General features: G+C 41.6%; 1 protein-coding gene across 9 annotated transcripts in view; it reads left to right on the plus strand.

Annotated features, from left to right (window-relative positions):
* Positions 1 to 20,616, plus strand: part of LOC119562897 (nucleolysin TIA-1) — a 96,488-nt gene that overhangs the window by 7,848 nt on the left and 68,024 nt on the right. The window lies entirely within an intron of this gene.

Raw genomic sequence — 20,616 nt, forward strand, 5'->3', positions numbered from 1 at the left:
GGCTTTTCCTTGTTTTGCTGGCGCCGTGTAATAAAAGTGTCTGCGGATCGTTCGCTTGTTGCACGGTGTAACAAATTGCTCATGCCCGCATCGCATCCGAGCAAAGCGGATTTCGGTGGAAGGTCGGTGTCGGTGGAAGGAAAGGTGTGGGTTCGTCCACTGGTCAACACTTTGGCGCAATTTAAATTTCATGCATTTTTCATTAACGCCAAAAAGGAGGCGACCACTCGACTGGGGTCCTCCATTACCCAGCGCCAACGACGTGAATGCTTTTACAGGGGCAGGCCAAGATTGAGTGCCACAGCAGCGGAAAAAATAGTAGTGTTTAAAAAAATACATCATAATATATACAAAAAGTACGTCCAAGTTTAAAATAGAGGTGAAAAATTAAATCATTTGTATATGATGTTGTATTTTAAATGAGAAAAGTAGAATAATTTTTTTAACCAGTTTTAAATATCATAGAAGCTTACAATGGCAACCTCTTAAGGGACTTTCAAGCCAGTAGTTAGTAGCTACACACAAAAAAGCTCAAACACTCAAATGACTTTCCAATGAATTGGCCAACTGATCTGATGACCGCAACTGTGGATTAAGAGACTGAGAAAAGGAGGCCCGAACGGGAAGTTGGCTCATCTTAAATGCCCATCTATTTTACTGCTGCAGCCCCATATACCAAAAACACACAGAAACACTTGGGCTCAAGGACCGAGGCCCATTTACATTTTCGTACTTTTGCAATGCCCAGCGTCCGACGCTTTCCATCTATGGTATATACCCACACTTTCTGACCCCAAGACTACATCCTGTAGTTCGGGTCGTATCGATTTTGAGTGTCGCCTGCCATTCAAATGGTTTTTATTTCGCATTTATGTGCCCGCCCCAGACTTTTTTCCCCACACTTCTTAGTTTTTCCTCAGCCGCTGGCTGACTTTGGCACGTTTTAATGCATTGGCCACGGTACCTCCTCCAGCCGGCAAGCTGGGACTGAAGTTACACAGTAAATAAATATCATTATTCTAATTTTACAAAATTCAAATGACTGGAATCGGAACTATAAAAAATATTATAACTTCATTAATTAATGTTTACATCATTTCCTAATAAAAACAGTAAAATAACACTTGCACTTTGTAAGAGTGAGTTCTGCATAGTTCCAGCGTAAATAAAAACGTTCTAAGGCTTTGATATGTTTTTTAAATTAAAATTCATATTTTATAACTTAAAATTTATAAAATCATTTTATGGAAATAAATTCACTATAAATATGGATAGAGTTACATGTTTTCTTCGGTGCATAGTGGACGTGTGTGTCATTTTCCTTAACCCTTTACCGCCGTGTCCGCATTGTTTTGCTCGTTTGGCATTCCGGCTCTTCGACTTTCTTTGCCTTCGTTTTTATGCCTGGGCCAAACTTTTGCATAAAGTCATTTGGGGCGTTGATGGAATTTTTGAACGGACCTCCCATCGCCGATAGCCGGGTAAAAGCGTTTAGTCCTGAGCTAAGTTTTATGAGCTGTGCGTGCGAACTTCTGTTTGACTTTGGTCTCATTTGCGCTGGCAAATACGGCAATTTATGCAAATAATAATTTATAAAATTTCGCATAGTTTTCAGGGGCGAGCAGAAGAGAGAGCTTAGCCGAAAATAAAAACAGTTGGGGCTAAATAAAACAAACTGTAGGTAAATAAAACATGGACTGCGGGCTGGCCAGGGTCTGCCGACTTGCCCCGGCCATAAAAAGTGCTAAGTAAACACATGTGCCCGAGACCCCCGCTCTTTGCACTTCCGCACCCGCAAAGCAAATGCCTGCACATAGTGTAAACACATAAATTTATGCATTTTCAATGGAGAGCTGTTAGCATAAATTTACGGCCCGAAAAAATGGGGAAAAATCAACGACTGCTGGGGGCGGGAAAATGGGTGGGGGGAAAATGGTGTTGGAGGGTCAGCCAGCAACAACAAACTGTACAAAAGTGCTTAACAAAACAAAACAAAACAGAGCGAAAATAGCGTTAAAGCAACGCAAAGCAAACAGTCGACAGTTGAGTTGCTGCAGAGCTCGAAACAAACAAAAAATGCAAACAGAAAACAAACACAGCAAAAAGGCAACCCGCCGGAAAGCGGAAAAGGGTGGCCAAGGGCTCGACCGGGGAGGGGATGGAGGGGGGAAAAGGGTTGGGGGTGTGCCCAGCTGGGGTGTCCTGCAAAAAACTTGAAGCAAATATAGAGACTGCTTTAAAAACCTTAACACATTTCCAATGATTGAATCAGTAAACGGCGACAAGTGCGTTTGTTTGGTTCGGTGGGAGTTTTTTGGTGTGCGAATTCTTGCACTTAGGGAAAAACCCATAGAACGTAATTGAATTATATTTAAAATATATATTTTAACATGTATTTTTATCACAAAATTTAAAGAAAGAGATTTTTTAATTTTCTTTTGTTAGTAATTACTTAAAAAATGACCTGAATCTGAAGAATTCGCGTTTACGGGTAAAAGTTAGCGTTCAAACTAAAACATTTCACAATTTTATAAGATTTTCTTTTAAGGTTTTAAAGATATATTTTCTTATTAATTTATTTATTGTTTTGGAGTTTGTCCTGGTGCATTTTTGTGACTGCCGATAGCTACTGCCAATTGGCGATACGAAAAAGAGCAACTGCTGCCCTTTCTCGGGAGGATGCGTGCCCCCTGTTATTTTTGCATACTTGCGTTTGTTGCCAGCTGACACTGCTGGGTACGAGAAGCTTTTTTCTTGGCAAAAAAGAGCGATTTTAACCTGCACCTCTAGCCTGCCTTTTTTTGGGAGTGCTAACTTTTGGCCGAGGGCTGTGGCCAACTACGTTCCGAACTGCATATGGCAAACGTTAAAAGGTTTGCCTTTGGGCACATGGGTAAAAAAGGATTACTAAGTCAGTTTAAGGCTTTAGCCTCAAACCGACTAATACCTGAAATTTCGCATTATTCAGATACGATTCCGGCATAAACCACGCTGAGAGCACGCTTTGTGCTGGCTGCAAAAACTTTCTCTAATTATAAATATCAGTTGCCATGACCATTTCACATTCGTTGCTTGGCCAAGAGTTGAAAGGAAGCCGCAGAAAACAATTTGCAAACTTTGCTGGATCTGCGGTGGCTTTCGCTCATGTCTCCTGCTTCCGCAAAAGCAAACTTTAAACATTTTCATCGCACTTTTCAGCGCAGAAGTCATGGCGAACTGGAGTTAGATATGTCAATAAGCACGCACACCGTACATCCCCGGCAACTTATCAATTTTTCCATGCTCAAACCCACTTAAAGGAGATCCCCAAGGGGGGTGTATTTTGGGGGGCGGACTGTACAGACTGTACAAACATTTGACTCCGGCGGAGAGGCAATGGCAAAGTCAAACCGAAGCGGAGATGCAGTCGGAAATGCCATTGAAAATAGTTTAAAGTTGCACCAAAAAGGATATTGAGCTAAGCCAGTTGCAGCTTACAAAGAGGAGTATGTGTGTGTGTCTAGTCCCTTTACACTCGAAACATTTAGGGGCTCAAAGTATCTTAAGGCTATTTAAACATGTTTATATAGTGAGCATTACAAAGGATATCTAAATATTGTGAAGAGTTTTTATGGATCAACACTTAAGGATCCATACAATTGGTAGATTTTCTTGAGGATATTATGGTTCATTATGATATTGTCTAAAAAATGAGAAACAAAAAATATTAGCTTGAATATCTCTTTTCAGCCTTGGTAATACAAATCCCCTCACTGTTTTTGGAACTTTGGTTATTTAATGATTTGATTAGAAATCTCCCATATTTCCCCCCAGTGTACGGTGTGTTTGCTCATGTGCTGGTGTCCTCTGTTGGTTTTCTATTTGCCTTCGACTCGCTGCTCGCTGGCTGCTTATGGAAATCCGCATGATGATTGCATATCCTTCGCCAGAGACGCTGCCATATCCCTAATGCCGCCGAAAGTTTGCGTTCATTTGGCTGCTGCATGCCAGCCGGAATCCCGCTTTTCTCCTCCCGCTTCCTGCCATATATTTTCCATCCTCGTATCCTACTTTTTTTTCTTTTCCTGTGATGCTTTCAGCTGAGAAAACTTTTACTTGGGTTTTTCCTATTTTCCTTGTCGGCTGCGGTGGCGGTGGCCAAAGTGTTTCTCTTGCATTTGAAGAGCTTTTTCTTAATGTCACTTATGCATAAGTTCCTATGAGTTTGGCCACACACACACACATTGAGAGATGAGTACATACGTATACATAGACACACACATATCCATGGCCGGGGTGGAAGCTCACCCATGTTTGCATGTGGATAAAAGTGCAGCGGGTGTGCGTGTGTTTGTGTTTGAGACTAACTTGATGGCACATCCTCCATGGGGATTTACAAGTGCTTAGTTCTATGTCGGAAAAAACGCTTTAATATTATTATACTTTCTTCTATGTGCTCTGGCAATTTTTGCTATTTTTTCATTTGCTTTTAAATTAAATAAAATGGTCCGGGAAAGCTGGAAAGACGCATTTGCAGTACAAATTGAATGCCCCCAGATTCTTAAAGCTTCTCGCCATAACCCACCACAAAGCATCATAAATAAACACCGACGCATTCACACACACACACGCAAGACCGCCTTGATGTATTACATGTGTTGGCATTATTTACTTAACTCGGCTCTGCTCTATTTTAGCCGCTCCAAAAAGTCAAGTCTACTTTTGTGGGCGCAGCTATTAGTGCGGCAGAGCTGCGGCAGCAGCAGCGGCAGCGGCCAAATGGCAACAACAATGCCCCAGCCATGCCACAAGGATGAAGACATTAAGGCCCAGCATGCGTTACCCACACACACCGAAGCACCCGCACCCACACACTGCCAGACATGGGCGTAAAGAGAAAGAAATATAATGCCAACATAACATTTAATCCAAGGAATTCCATATCGCAGCCAGTGGGGAAGCCAGGCGCAGGCAACCTCTGCGGCGAACATTTGGCACCGTGAAGCAAAGTTGGATGTTGTTGGGTGGCAAATGCGGTCGAACAAACATAGATAGGCGTAACCCTAGAAGGGCTTTGGGAATTATCAGTTTAGGTGTTCTCCGAAAGAGCAGGGAATTAGTAATTAATTAGCTGAAATTCTGTCTGATTTGCAACTGGCAATCAGTTATGGTTTATTTGAACAATACGTTCAGATTGTATTTTAGTTATGAATGTCTGTCTAGTTAGCTAATCTATAAACCATTCACTGAGTGATACGAAAATAACTGAAATGTATTATTTAGTATGCGCATCATCCCGGGGGCGCCTCAAAAAAGGAACCCTTAAAATATGTGTTCCGAATATTAGTAATGCAACTCTTTCTAAAAGGTTTACCTAACAATATTTCAGTGAGTAAAAACACTTTAGTCAGTACGGGAATCCCCCGGGGCGCCAATTAAATGTTTCATTTCACAACCCAGGTTAAAAGTAAAACTATGAATAAAGTAAGAATGATTTGGTTTTACATTCGAATTCTTTTTAGAAATGTACTAATAATAGCTTGTACAAAGCCCTTCCAATAAAATACTAGTAAAATAATGTGTTTCAATTAAGTTAAGCACAACCGGATCCGCTTAGAAAAATTAATACAACAAGATTGCTCTCACTATCCCCGCCTCATGGCTAATACCCCGACGATCATTGAGTAATCAGAGGGGCTAAGGGCTTCCACGAAGATTCAAACTTACAGCTCCTAATGTTTATTTCCACTGTGCTTATCTGGGCAGAGCACGAGTCCTAGGACTTTGGCGCACTTAAATGGCGCACGAGAAAAGTGCAGAAATACTTTTTAGCAGCTGAACTGAGCTGAGCTTCTGGTTTGGTACGGTATGGTATGTTCTGGTAGGGGTTTCTGGGCTGCGGATGAGCCAGGAACGGAAGGAAGAAATAATCATAAAAATTATTTCAACTTGCACATGTGTGCGAGTGGCGGTGATCATAATGTTGCAAGGCGTCGCCGGGGGAATCTCTTCATTTTCGATGCCTCGGCGGGATTTACACTTTAATGGCAAAAGCGGCCAAGAAAACGAAGGCGTGGCTGCCTTTTTTAATTTTCTTGCTTCATATTTTCTATTTAGCTGGAGATCCCTGTTTGTGTGTGTCGGTGTTAATGGGTCTCGTGTCTGGCCAAATTGATATCCCGCCGTCATTTTTAATGCCTTATGAATGCGGCTAATGAAACTGTGCGTGCCCCTGCCCTCAGCCAAGGCGCACTTTTTATTATTATTTTGCTAAACCACACTTAATGCTCATCGTTTTCCCCCCTGGTATTCTACTTGCAGGTAAGCCAACCGAGCCAAGAGTTCATTTGCCAAAAAGGGAGCCCACAAATGATTGGAAGTCGGTTATTTTGAAGGCCGCCACGGTGAGTTGCAAAAGCCGGCAGTCGTGGCAAATTTGATTTATTCGGGCACGTGGATGCACCCGGGGGCGCCAAGAAAAACGAAAATAAAAGAAAAACAGCAGGACAGCGGGTCGAGGGGCACCACCGACAGCATCGTTAACATTTAATTATGCCATTTTCATTTCCGTAATGAAATGAACTTGTTAGGGCAGCCTTTGTTCTCTTATTCATTGCCCTGGCAAATTATCATTGATTTTGTTGCTTAATCCGCCTGACCGTCGCACTAAGGTGAGCATTAAATCGAATTAATTTCGGGTGCTTTAGGTTGGCCCAACACCACGGCCAGCACCAACCCATTTGTCGGTTTCCAGTTGTCCTGCAGAGTGGCCATTTGACATTTGTCGACAAAACGTTTACATTAAATGTCCTGTGCCGTGTGACCATTGCCAGTTTCTTCGTTTTTGTTTCGTGTCCTTCTCCCCTTACTTGTATTATTCCAAATGTCTTGGTCCTGTCTACGGGGTCGACATTCCTGAAATTTTGCGCATTGTCCGGACGGAGCGAAAGTGACAAGGATGCCAAGGAACAGGACTAGGGAACGAGAACTGGACGCTTAGCGCCCAAGTTGAGACATTTGCGTTGACAATGGCTGGGAATTGGAATTGGAAATAAGATATTTGCGACTCTTGACTTTTTGTGTGAGAGTCGGGTCGGGATTTCGGGTCTCGAATTATATTTATTGCCGATTCGGGGAATGTCGTGACCATACATTTGTCACTACGAATGGCAAATGCAATTAAACACATCACTTTACCAATTTTAACCCTCAAAAATCACTCAATTTCGTGTTGGGTTTTGCGATTTTCGGGTCTTGCATACGCTCCATTAAACGGCAAACAAATGCCAAGAAGCCCGAGGTTTTGTACGCAAATTTTTTAATTTATTGCATCAAATGTTTTCGGGTTTTCCTATGTTGGCAGGCCACAAAAGCCAAAGAAATTGTTTCAATTTGTCATGACAATTTCTTTGAAATGCCGCAGCTAAAAAATGTCCGCCCCCGCAAAATGTCCTTTTTTGAGGGAGAAGAGGGGCGGTGGCAATGTCGTCTGCCATCAAAGCACTGAATTCAATTTGGTTTAAGGCGAAGCCAGGCTCATTCCTTTGGTAATTTCCAAAAGTTCCTCGTAGGTCTATGTCGCCTGCTTTATTTGCTCGGCTGTAATTTGCAATTTTCACCTTGCCGCCGAGGGAATGGAAAATCGCGGGAAGGAAATCGTTGAGAGCTAGACCATTATCAGAATTGCGGGGGGTCGAGGGGTGGTGGGTCGTGGGTTTTGAAAGTTGACAAATCAGCGGCGCCTTCCCCATGACATTAAAGGCAGCTCAGCTCCGTAATGCTTGGCTGCCGCCGATGATAATGGACGCTGCTTTTGGCCCAGCCATTTGGCAAGCGACTGCAGTAAATCTGATATTTCCCCTTGGCATAAATAAACAGGCACATGGGTGTGGGTGGGGGATTCTAGAGCCGATCGCAATCTGAAATTGCATGTGGCAAATTCGAGTGACCCAAATTTATGTTGCACAATGCTGCGGATTGCAGACAAGCTGCTTATTAAATAGGGTTAGGATATTTACTCCTTAGTTTGTGCAATTAAGGGCTACGGCGATAACTAAATTAAACATATCACAATATAACATTTATTGCATAAATATTCTAAGTATTATATTCTAAATTTAAGCTTCTCGATGAATAATGTAATGAGAAATTTATCACACAATAAATTGACTGACAAAACATATTTGAAAGCAAGAAATACTCCGAAATATGATTTTCCATTAAAACAAAATCGTTTTCGATTAAAATGTAATAAGTAATTATTTTAGAAGCGAAGACTTATAAAATCAATCCTCTCATGAATAAAAATTTCATTCAACATGCTATTGGTTTAATAAAACTAAAACCAATCGTTAGACCAACCTAATCTGAATACGTGCAAAAGGGAAAACAATTTGGCTAATAGATGCATTCTAGCACTCGCAATCCTTTCGCCTGCATCTTGTGGCTGCCACTCAAATGAAAAGCAGCGTGTCCCTGGGCAACGGCTCTCCAACCCTATCACCACCCCAGGACCCAACACATCTCACGTGGCAAAACCCAAACTGAACCCGAACAGGACGATAAATCTTCAGCTGGAAGCGTTGGCATCGATGATGCGTCCTTAAGCTGCTTAGTCTCTGTCCGCATCCTGAACACCCTCCTACTCCTCTTTTTACCTCCCCAAAAACTCCTGGTTTGGCTTGCAATTTCCGCTGCGCCGGCGGGACGCATATTAGCTGGCTGCCAGTAGATTCAGGTCTCAGGACTCGGGGTTCGGGGGTCCAGGACTCTGGGTGGACAGGCGACGGAAGCATCATGGCGGAAGCGCAAGAACAAAGTAGCCAGATCCGGACAGCTCTGAACGGCTTCGAACTGCAGCTGGAATCCTCGATCCTGATGACTGGCAGTCGCGGATGTAACAATATGATTGGATTATTATTATATTATTTATGGAAAGGGTCCGGCTCAAGTGTTGGCTGCTCCGGAGGTCGTCGGGGCGGCAGATAATGAATGGTGGCATCGGCATCGGCATCTTTTTTTTCCTTGCTCTACTCTAGTTTTTTCCTTCCAGAATTTCCCTCTTTTTTTTCGTTGGCCTCAAATGGCAGGCAGACATGCAATCAGCCCAGGGATCTCTGCCGTTCGGGCGTTTGTAATTGGGCCCTTTTATCTCGTCCACCGTTCGGGCCAATTAAAGTTAGTTTGCAAAGTAATTAAGACGATTATGTGGCGCTCAAGTATCAATAAGCGCCAATTATCCAAGTATTTCGCATCGATTGTTACTCGTTGCGGTGCTCTTTTCGGTTTTCGCTTGAAATAATTTTGTTAGATAATTTTTTAGCGCCACTTAAGTGATTGCTTTCGCTGGCCGAGGCAAAGGTTATGTAAATGGTAAATGGAAAATGGGAAACGTAATTACGGACACGAAAAATAATTATGGCAAGAGGGTTTGAAGGGAGGAAGTTGGCTGACAAGGATTTAATTGGGTGCACTGCCGGTGATGGAATGCGGATTTCGATTTTGTTTAAGTGTGAACAGAGAGAAAAAATATGTGGACAATGTATAAGTAAAACAGCTATTATTACTATTAAAAAGAAGTTTATATTGTTAACATTTTAGAGATATTGGACTTTATTTTTTGATAAATGGCAGATTTGAATAAAACAAATTGCCAAACATTTCATTTAATATTTTCTTAAGTGTACCGAATAATGTTTCCCCAGCCAAAAGCAACTGTCAAGAGCAAGAGCAGAAATCATGCAACTTCAGCAAGCTAAACTGCAGTCAATGCCGGGCGTCAATCAAGGAACTTTTGGCTTTTGCTAATGAACTTCAGAGCGCATCCACTCATTTGAAAGTCACTCAGCTTAATTCACAACACTGCCACGCCCACCGACCCCCGCCCCCTTTTCTCATCATGAAGCACTAGAACTAATTCCAGCGTCTGTCGCTTCGGCAGTGTCAGAAAGCCAAATTTTAATCTGTGATGTTGCCAAAACTTGATAAAGAAAGTTCAGTCTTGTATGCCACATGCTCAGATGGATGCCACACCCAGTGGATCATTGGGTGCAGGATTTTCTGGGGTTTCCAGGGGTTATTCCAGGGGCGTGGGGAGGGGTTTTGCTGCACTTTGCAGGCCATACTTCACTCTGACATCGCAATCCCCCATCTATGGCGATTCATACATCTGCTCTCTGCTCTGGCTGAAAATTCCTTTGCGTCATTGGCAAAAGTTACGCGCATTTCAAACCCCCCGAAAACCCCTTGGGAGAAAAAATAAATCTTCGACTTTAGTGTGTTTGCACTGCAAAGGGGGGTCAGAGGGGAGTGCTAAAAAGCATTTGTTATCGCCGCAGCAACATAAATTCACTTTTGTAATTATTTCTGGTATTAGTAGCTGAGGTAACAAGCGGAGAAAAGTCAGCCAACGACTGCTGGCTCTGACCGAACTCCATCATGGCAGCAGCTCCTCTGGCCCCTCGAAATCCCCCTAAAATCCTGAGCACCCACTCATGTCCTTACACTGAAACAGAAGAGATTTAAAAGCTAAGTCAAGTGGTTGGGGATCTCTTGAACCACAATGAAAAAGAACTCAAGAAAAATGTATTATATCCAAATAGGAACCTACATACCACAAAAGAAATATATTATAATAAAATGAAATTAAAACAAGGGAGAACGCTATAGTCGAGTACCTCGACTATCAGATACCCGTTACTCAGCTTAAGCGACCAAAGGGAAATGGAGATATGCAAGCAGCAAAGCGAGATTTAAATGCGCCACCTACCGGCGGAAGACAGATTTAAGCGTTGTGTGCGTTAGGGTAGGCGTGACAAATTCATTGTTCAATAGAATAAGTTAGCCGCGCACTTTGCTCTCTCTGAGCGCCGGCAGTGCTTTTCTCTTTGCCGCTAAGTTCGGCCGGCAACTATTTACATACACACACATACACGCGTAAAAACATTTCGCACTGTCTGGCTCTGACGTCATAGCTTTTTTTCTTGGGAGGTTTGTGGGCGTTAGAATGGGCGTAGAAAAATTTTTTTGGGTCAATCGATAGGTATGGACAAGACTAATACATTTCAGTTAAAATTTTCTATCTAACATCAAAACTGTAGGAGCCACAGTTTTGGGCGGTTTGTGGGCGTTAGAGTGGGCATGGCACTCTACTGAAACAAACTTGCGCTGCGTAAGAAGCTCAGGAATCTGCTCGCCAAATCTCAATAGCCTAGCTCTCATAGTTTCCGAGATCTCAGCGTTCATCCGGACAGACGGACAGACGGACAGACGGACAGACGGACAGACGGACAGACGGACAGACGGACAGACGGACATGGCTAGATCGACTCGGCTAGTGATCCTGATCAAGAATATATATACTTTATGGGGTCGGAAACGCTTCCTTCTGCCTGTTACATACTTTCCGACGAATCTAGTATACCCTTTTACTCTACGAGTAACGGGTATAATGAAGACATACAACAAATGTAAACTTTTAGTCGATTTGATTGTAGAGTTGATATTTTCCTAGGTGTATCAAAAGCAGTAAGGACTCAAAACGAATGGACGGCAGCGAGATTATTTGTTAAAGCTGGCAACTGAGCAGCAGACTGTGCTTATAACACACACACCCGAAAACACAACCCCCACCTCCATCACACCCACTCACACACACACGGAGGAGCTTAACCCACCAATACACACATAGCAACAACTTTAAAATTGAATCAATCATTCTCACTTTGATGCACATCAGCAACAGAAGCTGCCGTCGTCGTTGCCTCGACTGCAGTTTTAGCCAAAGAAAATGGTTCATAGGCGAAATGGCTTGGTCACTGGAAAAGCGGGAAAAGCAGTGGGGTGAAAGCGGGGAGAAAGCGGTAAAGTCCAGGGGGAGTGGGTTAGGTGGCAGCATAAGCTGTAACTATAAACAAGCAGCTTATGTGTGTTTCAGTCGTTCGTTTTCTGCTTTTTGCACTGGGTGTTAATTTTTGTTGGTTCATGAAGTCGTCTTCTGCTGCCAGAGCATTCTAGCTGCTCGAGCTCCTTTTTCCCTATTGCTACAGAGAAATAAATAGGTATCCTAAACCCGGATTCTTATAATAATCACTATTCGATAAAGATGGATTTATAATTCCAATGAAATAAAATAAAAGTGATATTAAGTTGAAATGAACGGTATCTCAATTTTAGATTGTTAAATTCGATAAGCATAGGAATTTTTTAGTTATTTAAAATATTACGAAAGTAATTTTTGTAATTTTAAAAATGATCCCCAACATAAAAAATGTCCAACTAATATATTAAAAAATTCTAGTTCCTTGATGAGTTGTTTTCATTATTTTAGTTCCTTGAAAAACATTCTAGTCACACTTTTTCTCTCTGTAGCCCTGCTTAAACACTTCTCAACATGGCCCGGCAGCTGTGCGCAGTTCTAACGAGCAAAAACTAATAAATCCCCACGAAAATGGCTGCGGAAACGGAAGCCGTGTGTTGTACTGTGTTCAGTGCTCAGCTCCCTGCTCCTGTGAGCAGACCCTCGGATGGGGTCCCTAGTCCCAGGACCCAAAAAACAGAGGATAGTCGAATCGGAATCCGAATCCGAATCGGAATCCCTGGCCATAGCTTGGATGTCTGTCTGATGTGTTTTCTTGCTTAATTCTTATTATTATCCCAGCCATTATTATGGCCCTTGTTGCTGTTGCTTTTGCTGCTGCCGCTTTTGCCGGGCGTCTTTCGCAGATTTCCTTGGCCAGGCTTCTTTTATTCATCCATTCTTTAGCACTTGCGAGCCAAGTTCTTTCGCCCTGCTTCGTTTCGTGTTGCTTATCGTCCGCTTGTATTATTATTGCCACTGCCATTGTATTGTTGTGGTGTTGTTGTCATGCAATAGTTCATTTTAATCTAGCAGCCGGATAATGCAAGAAGGATTCCGTAATTTAGCCTCAGTGTTTTCAGCTCCTTGGGCCGCCTTTCTTTGTCTTCCATTATCGGGGCGGCAATATCTGGTCGTTGCTGTTGTTTCTGCCATTCCGTTGATTGTGCAAAGTTTGCAGTGGCCAACTCGAGTTATAATAAATTTCATCACATTTCCACGGCTGACCTTAAGTAAAATAAAATACGCTCGAAGCCAAAAACATGATTATTTCATCGCCGTTTTGCAAGCCAACTTTCCACTCCAGAATCCACCGGCTCTGCAGTCAAGTGGACGCAGTAGTTCCAGTTAAAATCAGATGCAGCAGATTTAGTTGAATCCATTTCCGGCTGCTTGGGCGGCGGCTTTAACTTTTTAAACAGTTTGTCACATAAATTAATTGCCGGCAGTGGAAACTATTGCGAGTAAAAATGATAGCAGCAACTTTTCAGTCACGTCTGGCACATGGAACATGGCAGATGCATTTTGCCCAGCCACTACCCTATTTTGCTAGCTGGGGATGTCCTTTAAATCTGGGAGTGCTTCAACTTAGTTCGTATTCAACACTTAGAGTTAGCTAAAATATAGTTTCCCTCAAACGAACTAAAAATTACATTTTTTGAACTTGTTTCTTTAAATTTATTTGGGCCTTAAATTGTGAATTTTCTGCTTTTTTTTCTGTTATATTTTTTTTTGGTTTCCTTTCTAAGATCAGATTGCTGTATCAAAGCTTTCATTAGGAATGGATAACTCTCTCATAAATCTGCCGTCGAATTCCTGGTCCTCAATTACACATCAACGCGTTCGGCCAATGACCAACCACCAGCAGCCCCAATGAATCCCCATCACACGGACTTCACTCTGACCCCTTTCACAATCCATTCCCGACAAACTGCAAGACAAACTTTTCAACTGCCCCAACGGATCCAGCAGCTAAAATATATTGCTGGCAAAGGGGTAAAGGGATGATTGGGAAATGGGGAAAAGCGAGTTCTCCGGCGGTAAGGACAACAAACCGCAAACTTTCGTTTCGCAGTCCAACTAATGAAACATCAGAATGCACCCAGCAAATGCCCAATGCAAACGCCAAAACAACAACTAAATTCAAAAACAAATGAAAAAATATTTGCAGAAAAGGGTTTCGGTTACAAATCACCCTGTAATTAGAGCACTTAAAGGTTTACTGAATTAAAAATATATGAAATAATATTCATTTTGATAGTTAATGTTTCAGTAATTATCTTTTCACTGAGTATAGTTTTATTTACAACATATATATATTTTAAAATAATACATGTATCGAAAAACAAAACACTGTTTTTAACAACCTTTAGAAAAAAAACCTAAATACAGTACCCCCCTTAGCTCCGCATGAAATGCTCATAAAAAATGCGCAGTTAAGCTAATTAGAATTTCCGTTTTTGTTACTTCCCTCCCCGGGGATTTTCACTTTTTTGTTGGCCATTGAAATTTTTTAGTTGGCGCTTTGATTTCGACCATCTATCTATCTATCTCTTGTGCATGAATTTGAAAAGTTTCGAGTGCGAAATACATTCAAACCATTGGGGGCCCAGTCAATCGTTGCCATGGCCAGTGGCAAAGTGTTCGCCGAATGGCCAAAAGTTGGACGGCGCTGCAAAAGGACATAAAAATAAAAATAAAACGGATCATATTGGAAAGTTAAGTCTCGCGTGTGTGTGCCTCGACAACAACAATCTAATTGCGCACAAAATGAATTGATGTCGGTTGCCAAGCGCAAATGAAATGGATGTGACATCAGGGGCGGCGGAAAGGGGGGTCGACTGAGGGGGGCCATGCATGGAAGGGTCTGAGAGGGGGCCGAGGCGAGCGGAGCGGTCAGACGACGCCGCTCAGCCTCTCGAGTGCTTTATTAAGCGCTTGTATCCAATTTCGCAGCGGGACTCAAGTGGCCGAGGAGAAGGACAGCGCCACTAATTTATGGCGTTCCATTAAAACTTGAGTTCAATTGCCAAAAATTTCATAAAAATTTTATTTAAAAAGGCAGCTACTACAACAACCGACTAGGGGGGTACGAAGAAATACAACATAAGAGATGCGCAATCAAGTTTATTACAGAAAACAGAGAGCAGAGGGGCTGGACTTTACACAGGGAAAATATGTGGTACTATTGCAATTTTTACTGTGCAATAATATCATGAACCATTTTATTAGAACTTTTAAAAATTCGGAGTTAATACAAATACTTGTTTTAAAACATCCTTCGAAATTTAGATAATTAAAACTAATGATTTTTTTGGAATAGTATGTATTTTAATCAATATTCTTACATTTTTAAATAAGATTCTTAATTTGAAAGTCTTACGCTCCTTACATATTATAATCAATATTCATTTTATTTTTTTAATATGGAAAATAGGTTTAAAATCAAAATGTTTTTTAATTAAGTTAATAAATATAACTTTAGATTTCCTTCCACATCTAAATACAGTTGTGTCTTGAAATACTATAATACAATTGTTTTTAAATACTTTCTTGTAAACATAAGGAGTATTCATTTTAAAAACCACTGGTATTTAACGAAAATGTTCATGATTCATTCTTATAAAAACTTATTTTATAGTTTAAATGACCTTGAGTATAATTAGAATAGCTACGATGGCATAATTTTTTCATTTCTATATATATATTTAAATACTTTTTCTCTGTGCAGCTCCTAGTAAGCTGCAGAGGGGGTCGCGAAGTAATCGTCCTTGTCGCCTGGCTGGCGTCATGGCAGCCCCACGTCCGTCGCAGGACCCCCACCATTTACACTCGCCGCCCGAAAACGGCAAGGCTGCACTTTGGCCATGTCCTGCGCAGTTCATTTGAGGGAAAATGAAATAAATTTAAATATATTTTTAGTGCATTTCGCATAAAACAAAAAGATGCCTCGCTGTGCCGGGGGTTTTCTCGGCTTTCCTCTCCGCAAAAAGGATAGGAGGTCCTTTGGCGCGGCTCTAGTCGTCCGCTTTTATTTTCCGGCCGTTTGCCGTCTCAGCTTTTTGCGCCTGCCGCCTTTTATTGTTGTAGTTTTGCGTCTCCGCTCTGTTTACTTATTTACTTTTGCGCTTTATTATTCTCCATTAACTTGACAAAATGAAGAAGCTCCAAGGCGTGTCCTTCAGCATGAAATTAAAAAACACAGGCCGGGGTGGTAGGCAACAAAAAAATTTAAATAAGGGACAATGTTTCATTTAATGCGACGGCAACTCAAAGATTTCCTCGGTCAAATAGGGATTTCTGGGCGAGTCCCATAAAATCCAAGGGAGCTTTTCCAGCTGGCATAAATTTTCATATTTTGATAGCCATCTCTAAGCTAATCCTTTCATTAGAGGCGTTCTAGCAATTTCAATTCCTTCTTTTTTCTCCCCACTCGAGGAAAAGTGTAATTTATGTTGTTGGCGAAATTGTTGCGAATGCTTAGCGCCTTAAATGAGTTTCTGCTCTGATTGTGTTTAATTTTGACGCTCTTGTGGCTCTGGCTTTATTGCCAACATGTGTACAAAGCCAGAGACACAAAATGCTTATGCAAATAAGGGAGGGGGCTGGGTTTGTTGCGGAAAATGAGAACACAAGCGACATTTCCATTTCCATCTAAGTACATCCACATCCACATCTCCATTCCCATTGAGCAGCTGTTAATGCGAGCGGAGAAAGGAAAACTGTAGAGGCGCAGAAGAAGAAGAAGAAGTCTCTGAGCCAATTCGACTTTAGGAACTTTCACAAAAGCCGGCTCTCGTCTTAGTCCAATTCCCAATGCAAATTCCATTCACACAGAGCCGTAGAAGTACGCCCAAGTTGGATATTCAAGTGTGGCCAACTTTTCAGGTTTTAATTAGCCGTCGGCTAGTTAACTTAGCCTCCACTTTGATTCAACCCCGAACAATTTGCGCACGCCTCGCATGTTATTTTGCCTGCATGCATCCAATTAAGAGGTTCGTCTCCACGCCCCCTTTTCCAACCCGTAAACCCACCCAAAAAGGACCCCTATTTTCCGCCCCTGCCTGACCGGAGGGTCTCTGGCCCCTTTGGTTTTTGCCTTGCTGCATTTTAAGTGAAAAATACTCAGCGCTATTTTACTTATTTAGTACGTAACTACAATTTACGCCATGCATCTGCATATAAAATGCATTTTTTTGCAGCATTTCTCTTATACATTTTTTTTTTGGTTGGTTTTTGTTTCGACGTGGGCGGCACGCCCATTTTTTGCACACACAGACTTATTATTTATATCTATCTCTCTTTCGCCCCCCCATAAATGGGTGTATGTTGGCCCCTCTCAACTTGTTTTTTATGTACTCGCTGCTATTTGCCTTGCCAAAAAAGGGGGAAAAAAATTTTAAAAAAAGCGGAGAGAAAATGCAAATAGCATGAAACACAATGCCGAGGCGCCTCCTCAAGCTCTTCGCTCTGTCTCCCTCGCTCTGCCCGCTTTTTCACTTAGCTTCTCGTTGCGGATTTTTGTGTATTTTAAATGCATTTTCAGCTTGCACAAACACTCGCAGTCTCCCCCCTCCCCAAATCCGGGGGAAAAAATCTTGCCAAAGTCTCCTCTTTTTTTCTGCTTTCATTGGGGTGCAGGCAAAGGACCTCTCTTCCTTAACATTTGATTAATGAGTGCAACTCGAGCTGGCAGTTCATTTTTGGCGGCTTCAGGCAGTTGCCCCGAATATTGCGCATACGCAGCATTGGCCACCATCCACTCAAGTCGGCTGGCAGTACGAGCATTATGCCAACATCGATTGACTTAAAGAAAGCCAAACAAGGCGATAGCTGTTTCTGAGAGATCATTTTTCTAACTAGAGAAGGGTGTAGGAAATGTAAGTTTACCAAGCGGTGAATAAGGAAAAAAAGAGTATTTTAGACTAAAACCTCAAAGCCTTTTCCGCCTTATAAAATCTGTGTTTTGGCTGTCATAATTCAAAAAAAGGTCACAGTAAGGAATGTCATATCTCTGTGAGCTCGTAATTAAAATTCCAATCCACTGGCATTCAAACCTATAAATTTTTTATTTTTGCCATTTTTCTCAAAAAAACATGATAATTGGTCAAAAAATTAATTTCCCGGAAAGTGGTGGGGATTGTTAGCATCGGTTGTCAGCTGATCTTTTAGCTGTACGCCTTGATTTGGCTAAAATACAATTGAAAAACCGCAAAAAATAAGAGTATTTTTGACTGAAATCTCAAAACGAAATCTCAGCCATACAAAATCAGTGTATTTGCGATCATAATGCAAAAAAAGGTCACAGCGAGAAATGTCATACCTCTTTGAGTTCGTAATTCAAATTCCAATCCATTGGCTTTAAAACATGGAAATTTTTTATTTTTGCCATTTTTCGCTTAAAAACATGATACCATCCCTCAAAAAAATAGGAAAATGGATAAAAAATAAATTTCCCAAAAAGTGATGGGTAAAGTTAGCATAAGTTGTCAGCTGCTCAAAACAGTCGGTCTTTTAGTCGTACGCCTTGATTTGGCTAAACTACGATAAAAAGAGGCGTAGTTTTGACTAAAATCTATATATATATAAGTATCCCCGAAATTTAACTAAGCCTTTAACCAGCTTAAAGCACCAAGTAAATGTGTTATTAAAGAAATATAAGTCCCATATTTATTTAAAGCCCCTTAAAGCCATGCCGGAAAATATTAAGTACTCGCCCCGGCGAAGGCTCAATCAGCAGACCACAAGAAGCCCAATGCATCTGCAATAATATACCGGCTTTAAGAACGGTCAAAGTGCTTCCATTGCACCGCAGCGGGCACAAAAGGCAGCCAACGATGTGGCCTCAGTCAAAGTCGGTTCAGAAATTGAATTGTAAGTAAGAGCAGCCGGCAAAAAGAAATGCCTTCGCATAAATACGAGGCAAAAATAGGGGACTTCAGGATGAGAAGAGGAAAACGTAGGATCCGGGGAGTCTGTGTCTGTGTCGCTATCGAGGAAGCCCCACATCAATTCAGGGATTAAGGACACTGATTTGATTTACTTTTTATTACCATTAAGCGTAAGTTGCCCGAGTGGCGAGTGGAGCTGCGAATGCGGCAGTTTAATATTGGGTATTGGAATTTAAAGCTCTCACTCTGGCCTCTGCTGAACTGTACATCATCCGTGGAGATGGCCAAAAACTTCCCCTCACCCAGTCATTAGCTGCGCACCATTAGCGCTGGCGACACCCCCGCAGCCCCGAAAAATCGCCATGTTCGCTATGTTGAGTCCCACCGAAATCGTGGCTCGTTATTATGGCTGATAACATTTTTACGATGCCGACAATGACATGACATGATTTTTTGCCCCTCAGCCTCCAAACTGATGCTGCCCTGTCAGGACACACAAAAACGATTTTTTATGCCGCCCAAAATGACGCAGTTTTATTGCGCTACGGCCGATGGACCCGGGATTCAGAGCCCAGGACCCGGATTTCTTTCCATCTTTCCATCCAATTCATTGCCGCTTTTCTTTCGCCGCCCATTTCGTTTTTCTCGCCCCGCCGAGATTTTCATTTTCATTTTTAAAGCATTAAAAATCGCTCATAAATTTATGGTTAAAGTTGCTGAGGACACCAGAAATATGCTGTCATGGCAATGGCGGCTTTAGTTCCGCAAACGGAAAAACATATTTTCCTCAATGTTGATTTCCATCCTTCGGGCTTTTAATTTCCCTGATTACTTTCATTCGGCCACAAAAGAGATGTTGCTTCTCGCAGCTTCGCTTTTATAAGGAGCTTGGCTAATAAACATCTCATGCATAAATTAACTACAAATTATGGCAAAAACAACTTTGGCTAGACAGTGCCGAGAGAAGCATGTGTATTAAATATTATGTAATTAATTGGCATTAAAAGCCAAACACAAATACCAAAGTGGCGGCTGCGAGTAGCAGAAAAAAAGAGAAATAATATTCCTGGCCAACTTCAATATTGAATATGCCACATGCGCCGTGGCTACCTCGCTTTTCCACTCCACCATCCGCCCATGTTTTATTAATGAAGGGGCGTGGCGCGTGGTGTGTGTTTGTGTGTTCTTGCATAATTAATAATAAAACTAGGCTCGGCTGCTATTATTTTAATTATACACACATGAGGTGAGTGGCAAGAGGAGCCACTTACAGCAGAATCAAATGAAAATAAACAGAAGTAGGGGGCATCTTTATCTTATTTGCGGGAGATGTTAAGCAGTTGTAATCCACAAGTAAACATGGTGTAAGTGTTCAATTGGAACTCAATAAATTTGTTGGGAAAGTAACTCGCTTAGGGACGCTTTCTCAATGTCATGTTTAGTTTTGTCAAAATAAATTAAAATCGAATTTCACAAGATCATGTTAGGCTTCACCTGAGTGAAACCCCTTAAAGAGAAGCAGCGGTCTTTTTTATGTTTTCGTTTTTACAGACTTTGATAATATTTGTTGGTTGTAAAATTTACATCACATTGTGAAAACGAATTTGTTTCAATTTAAGTTCATGCTAACCCTTTTCTGGCAGGTAACCAACAAGAACTTTAACATGACGTTTAGAAATCGGCCCTTGATGACTATTTTTCCAATTTCTGGATATCAATAATAAAATACTTTTAATTGGCATGTAACGATATTGAAAATAAAATAAATTCCACACATTTAAAACTAATAATGCCGGTGTCAAAAATAGTACACTTTCTGTATACAATTGTTTCCATTTAATCGCCTAGCCCATTTGTCTGCCAAACGCACACTAATACGCTAATGAAATT

This window comes from Drosophila subpulchrella, chromosome 3R (assembly GCF_014743375.2).
Source record: "Drosophila subpulchrella strain 33 F10 #4 breed RU33 chromosome 3R, RU_Dsub_v1.1 Primary Assembly, whole genome shotgun sequence".
Classification (NCBI taxonomy): domain Eukaryota; kingdom Metazoa; phylum Arthropoda; class Insecta; order Diptera; family Drosophilidae; genus Drosophila; species Drosophila subpulchrella.